Below are 6,000 nucleotides of genomic sequence, written 5' to 3'. Positions count from 1 at the left end.
TGAAACTCTGTTTTGAACTAATAAATATGAGTCACCACAATGATCTCATGAGAAAGAGAAGCCAGGTTTGTGTGTGACATTTACACTTATGAATAGCTAAAAGTCAATTCAGCTGGTGAACAGGAATGACAAGTGTTACAGCAATAGTGTCACTGTATTGAGTGACCTCTGGTTACTCAGCATAAGACACATTTAAAAGGGGTTGTTGGCCTAGGGGTTTTAATGTATGGACACAGAAAGGTGTAGAGGTATTTACAGGAATTTCTGTGACCTGGGTAAGGTGAGGTTTCTGGGTAGCCCCATGGCCATGGCTCTGCAACAGTGCTAGCATCCCACTTAGCATGGTCCAGCCTGTCCAGCCAGAAAATCTGGCACTGATCAAGATGGACTTAAATGTATTTCTGTAGTAGTGAGTGACTGATTTTTTTCATCTTGATAACTGCTTGTAACACCATCCGATTTGGGACATATTACTGCAAGTGCCCAGCACAGGCACACTCTGCCTTCTCCTGTCACTGGAGGGAGAAGATGAGGCTCCTTCTAGATGACACTGCAGAACATCTCAGGCTCCTTCTCTAAGTGACCCTTCCAGATCTTAGGGAGATAGGGGAAGCACTCCAGTCAGATACTTTGATTTTTTTAATGGCCAATGAGAAAAATCTGATGTTCTTAGCAAAGCCTTTAAACCGTTTCCAAAATGGCTTGCTAGGTGCTGAGCAAAACCAGTGGGCTTAATGGAACCTCAGTGGGACTCCAGCAATGCAAACAGACTTCCACCATTGCTGCATTTGGCCCTGTAGTCCCTGGGGTGGAATGATAAAGTTCACATCTCATAGTACATTCTTCTTTCTTTTTTTTCTTCAGTGTTTCATAACATTATGAAACATGTGCCACCAAATGTCTTCCTTGACCCGATGCTGCAGGCGTGGCACATCAGCAAGGGCGTTTGTTATCACACACAATGGGCTTGTGGTGCAGCAGCCAAACAGGACAGCTGAAGCCTTACTTTATGAGGTTAATTACTGATTATCCCAAATGTTGCTACACTTACATACTCCTGCAGCCGGTGCTTCAGCTTTTTGCAAAAGCAGGGGAAAGAGGAAGGTCACAGAGGACTTTTTCCCTCACAGTAACAGATGCCTGAGGCTGATGAGAGATTGCTTCTCCTACCCCACTTCTACTGCCAGCCCCAAAACACTCTGATTTTAACCTTCTTTCAATTCTCACATCCCTGAGCAGTTTCCAGAGGAGAGTGTAATTGTAAACACAGTGACCACGTGCTCACTTTCTTAACACCCTCTGGTGAGCCCTGGAGAGGCAGCTGAGGACACTTCAGAGCCCTGTAACATGGACTGAAAGCCTCTGCCAGCATCAGAATATTCTCAGCATCAGCAGTTTCCAGGCTTCACCTCTGCTTTACATCACCTAAGGCATTCAGATCTGTACCTCCTGCAGCACTGGAGAACGCTGCGCTGGGTTCCCTACGTGACAGCGATGTTGGCACACGGGCTGTTTGTCCACACACAGCCCTGTGTTACTGTGGTTCTACTGTCTTCAGCACCCATGCTTGCTCATCCACCTCCCATATGCCATGGAGCTTCACCCTGCCTCTGAGAGAGAGACACATCGAGATGCTTCATCGCACGCTCCTCCTCTTTTGACTGAGGAGCATCACTCGGGTGTTGAGGTGTTGCAGGTCACTCACTGCTTGGGGCGACTGTGCAGGACAGACTGGAAAAGGCCACTGGTTCACAGCACAGCGATGTCCCCTGCAGCCCTGAGGTTTTCAGAGCAGGTGGCACCTGGAAGGGATGTGACAGCCTTCCTCTTGGGAAGCAGTGGCCCTGAAGCAGCCTTTTCTGCAGGGATGGATTCTTTTCAGACAGGGCAATCCCAGCTTGTAAAACCCACATGAAATCAATTGTATAGGATTTGCTCAGGGCCAAGTCTATTTATTTAAAATAATGAGGGGGGAAAAAAGGGTAAAAAACCCCAGTATCTGCACCGGTCATTCAGGGAAGAAGATACAGTATATTCCTGTCTCCCCTGAATCAGGTGGGGACGATTAAAGGCTCCCATCAGGAATGGCACAAACACTAATAGAGCCAGAGATGTTTTATATACAGCACTGCTTTGGCTGACAGCTCAGAATTTCCTTAGGGTGCTTCCCTGATGGAATGAATTCTATCTCCAATCTATACTGCAAGGGGAGGAAATGGGTATTTAAGTTATCAGTGTGTTGCTGTGGACTTTTAGACTTGCTACCAGTAAAATAATATGAGGAACTCCTGTTTCAGTGGCTTTCAGTGCACGTGTTAAGGCAGCACAGCTAATTCTCTGCAACTTAGACCCTGCCACTGCAATCTGCATTACATTGCCTGGTGTTATCATAGGACCAGGGAATTCTGAGCAGTCCTGAACAAGCCTGATGCCGAAGATGTTTATTTGTGATGGGCTTGTGCAAAGTCACGACTGAGCAAGTGCACTGGAAAAAGCCTCTGGCAGAAATTCCGGTCACCAGGCGGTTGCACTATATTTTAAACAATTAATTTCTGCAAAATGTATGCGTGCTGGGGAAGGGGGGATAAAATACACCTATTAAATCACAGCCCTTCAAAATATGATGTCACAACAAGTCACATCCTATTAGAGGAATCAGAAGATAAATGTTTGCTGTGGGCTGGTGAAAGAAGCCAGGAAGAAAATAAAGCTTTCCACCCTGCATATAAATTGTAAAGGATGACTTCTTGTGTTGCCTTGCTTCTGCCACAGAAAAAATTCTTTGCTAACTAAGAGAAATACAGCAGAAGACAAATATCACAAAGACAGAGACAGCAACTGAGGCTTTTGAACAGAGAATGTCAGTTATTTCCAGATGCAGTTGTGTATGGTTTTGGTTTCACGCCACAGAGCCTGCTGACCAGGGCTTTGCTTTAATCCAAGTGACTTCATCCAAACCTAGAGGAAAAGGTTCCCATCTCAGGCTCTGGCTTCAAACATTACACAGATAAGAAACTGTTAAGAAAGGGAGAATTTGGGATCTGAGATAAAATTAATGAAGACTCCTGTTTAGACCAGTACGTGCTACTCAGGCAGCACTGGGGAAGAGGGAGGACAAGGCTAAAGTTTCACATTCCTGGGAATGTTTTCTCAGGATGCCAGGAGCCAGCGGGAGCACTGCCCAGGCATGGCACCTGCATCAGCATCTCGGGAAATGGGCTTGTTTTTGCTGTTGTGAACTTCTGCACATTTCCGTATAAGAGCTGTATCTGGTGAAACTGATGTGTTATGACAGAGCTCTCTTTTTTTATTCTTACATATCAGATTAAAAGATGCATTGCAGGAATTACACATTGCTGTCATGTCTTTGCTGCGCCCTGCTTTCCACAGATTTATATTGCTCAGAAAAGAGGAGCAGCTGTAATTCTGCCAGCCTGACAGCCATTGACAAAGACAATGAAAGCATTCTGGGCTCAAAAGCAAATGGTTATTTAATTAAAGAAACAGGAAAACTCTCTTTCTTGCGATAGTCAGCAGCCAGATGGGCTCCAGCCCTGTATCTCTCTTCATTCCTTGAATCATCTTCTGGAGGAGAGGTAAGCAAGGGTGACTAAATAGTTTTATACACTACATAAATACCAGGGACCAGCCTCCCAGGGGTCTGTGTCCTGTGGGTGAACTGTCAGGTGGGAGCTCTGCAGCACCTGCCTTTGCCTGTGTGGGTCTCTTGGGGCATCCCATAAAAGCCAAGTCCACAGATGGCTTCCCCTCTCTGGAAAACCTTCGCTCTTCTTGAAGTTTGTAGGAAGTTAATGATCTCTGAAACCATGACCACAGCATAAAGTCAAATGCAGATTACACTCAGTATCTTTCAACAGCGAGGTGCTCTGTTCTGAAAAATCTTCTATTTTGCTATAAAAGAGTGCTGATATCTTTTCAAAATATCTCTTCTAAGTTGGGAGTCAATCAGATGTGTCCTTAGAAGCTGGCTCCTAGAGCCTTTGCTGCATAACCTAATATAAGGGTTTGCTGGAGGCATATATTAATGGTTTTTAAATGAACTTTCAGCAAACGGTGCCTTGGGAGCACCCCTTTAGCCTGTGCTTCAGAAACATTTTGAAATTAAATATAGTGAAACAGACAGCTAGAAAAATAGACCATATTAATACTAATAAAACCCCTAACAGACAACAGACTCCAAGACCATTAAAATTCTAGTCATGGCTGGGAGACCAGACTGCAAACTTTGGAGACAACAGCGGAGAAAAAGCAACTAACAGCAATTTTGAAGAGAATTTGATGTGATTGTAAGAACATCAGGTGGTTCTGCCTTGGTTGTGGTTAATAGACTCTGTTGCGACCCCCTGCACGGCAGAAATATAACGTAATGAAAGACAAGGCATATAAATCAGCAATCAACTCTTTCTTCTTCTCGACACATCAGTAACAACGAAATGAAATGAAGATCTGGGATGCTCCCCTGAGCTAGTTCTGCACCGCTTAAATTGCACCCTAATCTGCCATATTTATAATGCAAGCGACTTCAATGGATTAGGTTCTTCAAAATTCTGTGTAATTTTGTAAAACAAAGTAATTATGAAGCCAGCACTCTCCAAAGGGCTATTAAGGCCACAGCTTAGTACAGTGATAAAAGCATCTGATTCCATGGAAGTTTGAATCTAATCATAAATACTTTTTGCCTTCATTCTGATGGTGGGCTCCAACAAATCGCTTTGTGATCTAAAATCTCTTTTACTACAATGTATCTATCACTGCGTTCTGTAGAAAATGCTTGTGGTACAGGGAAAAACAGGAAGGAATGATGAAAATTGCAGTATTTTAGATGGAAATAACCATCCTGATACCTTGGTGTCTTTTTTACCTCATTATACAACTCAGATACCTCCATAGGTGTTCATTACACACTCAGCTGATTGATCACCAAAGGACACCTTAAAATGGCATTTCAGCAGGACCCTGACAGGTGCCAATAAACGACAAAGAAAAGAAAATCTAGCTAGAAATTCTGATTCTTGAATATAATACTGTTTGTGAAAATTGACGGGACATGGTGGGAAAACAAGTGACATTGCAATAATGCAGCTGGAAAACTCCACTAAGCATCATCAGAGTGAGAAAAACAACCTTCTTGCTTTCATTCACTCAGAAGTAACTGATTAATTCTTTAAAGAAATCAGTTCAAGCTGCCAGCCTAGTCGGTATTTTTAACAATGTGTGGAAGTGCATACTGGCCAGCTGCCCACCTCGGAGACCGGCTGGTTCTCTGGGAGGTTCCCGCTTTGCCAGACAGGGATAGAAACTCCTTTCTGACAGGTTAGTATAAAATAAGACAATTCTTGCTGTTCTTGGGCTTGGCGCTCTTCAGAACGTGTGGAGAGGTCCCTTCTATTTTTCACTGGAAAAAACACCTTGTTAAGTTCCATATGAAGGCAGCACACAAGGAACAGGGAAGAGGGCTCTCCCACTGCTGCCCAAGCCATAGCGGGTTGGTGAGATGCCTTTTGCTGGGTACCAGCTCCCACTTCCACTCTCACCTGCCTAAGGGCAATGGCTTTCCAATGGAAGCAAGCTAGCCAAGAGTTGGGAATTGCAAGGCAGAGGAATGCCTTTTTCAGGGTCTCCCCTCCTGGGACTGAGACTCTGCTTTGCAAACCAGGATGACAGTGCTCCCTTCCTATGGCAGAGGCTGAAAGGAAAGTGAGAGTTCACTGAGAGATCCTGAAGCTCAGGCACTGCCAATGCCAGCACACCCAGCTACCCAAATAGCCATTTAAATGTTAACACTTAGTGGTTCACCTACTTTTATCCCATTTCTCTTTACCCTAATCAGAGTTTGGCACTCAGACAAGTACTTCCAGATCCAGCTGATGAGATGATTCCCTTTTCGAGGGCATCAGGAGTTAGAAAATGTTCCTTGCACAAAGAACCCAACAAGCAGTTAAAATGTGTTGCAATGTCAAAAAGTATGTTCTGCTTCAT

This window comes from Falco biarmicus, chromosome 10, assembly GCF_023638135.1.
Source record: "Falco biarmicus isolate bFalBia1 chromosome 10, bFalBia1.pri, whole genome shotgun sequence".
Taxonomy (NCBI): Eukaryota; Metazoa; Chordata; class Aves; order Falconiformes; family Falconidae; genus Falco; species Falco biarmicus.
This window is presented reverse-complemented; position numbering follows the sequence as displayed.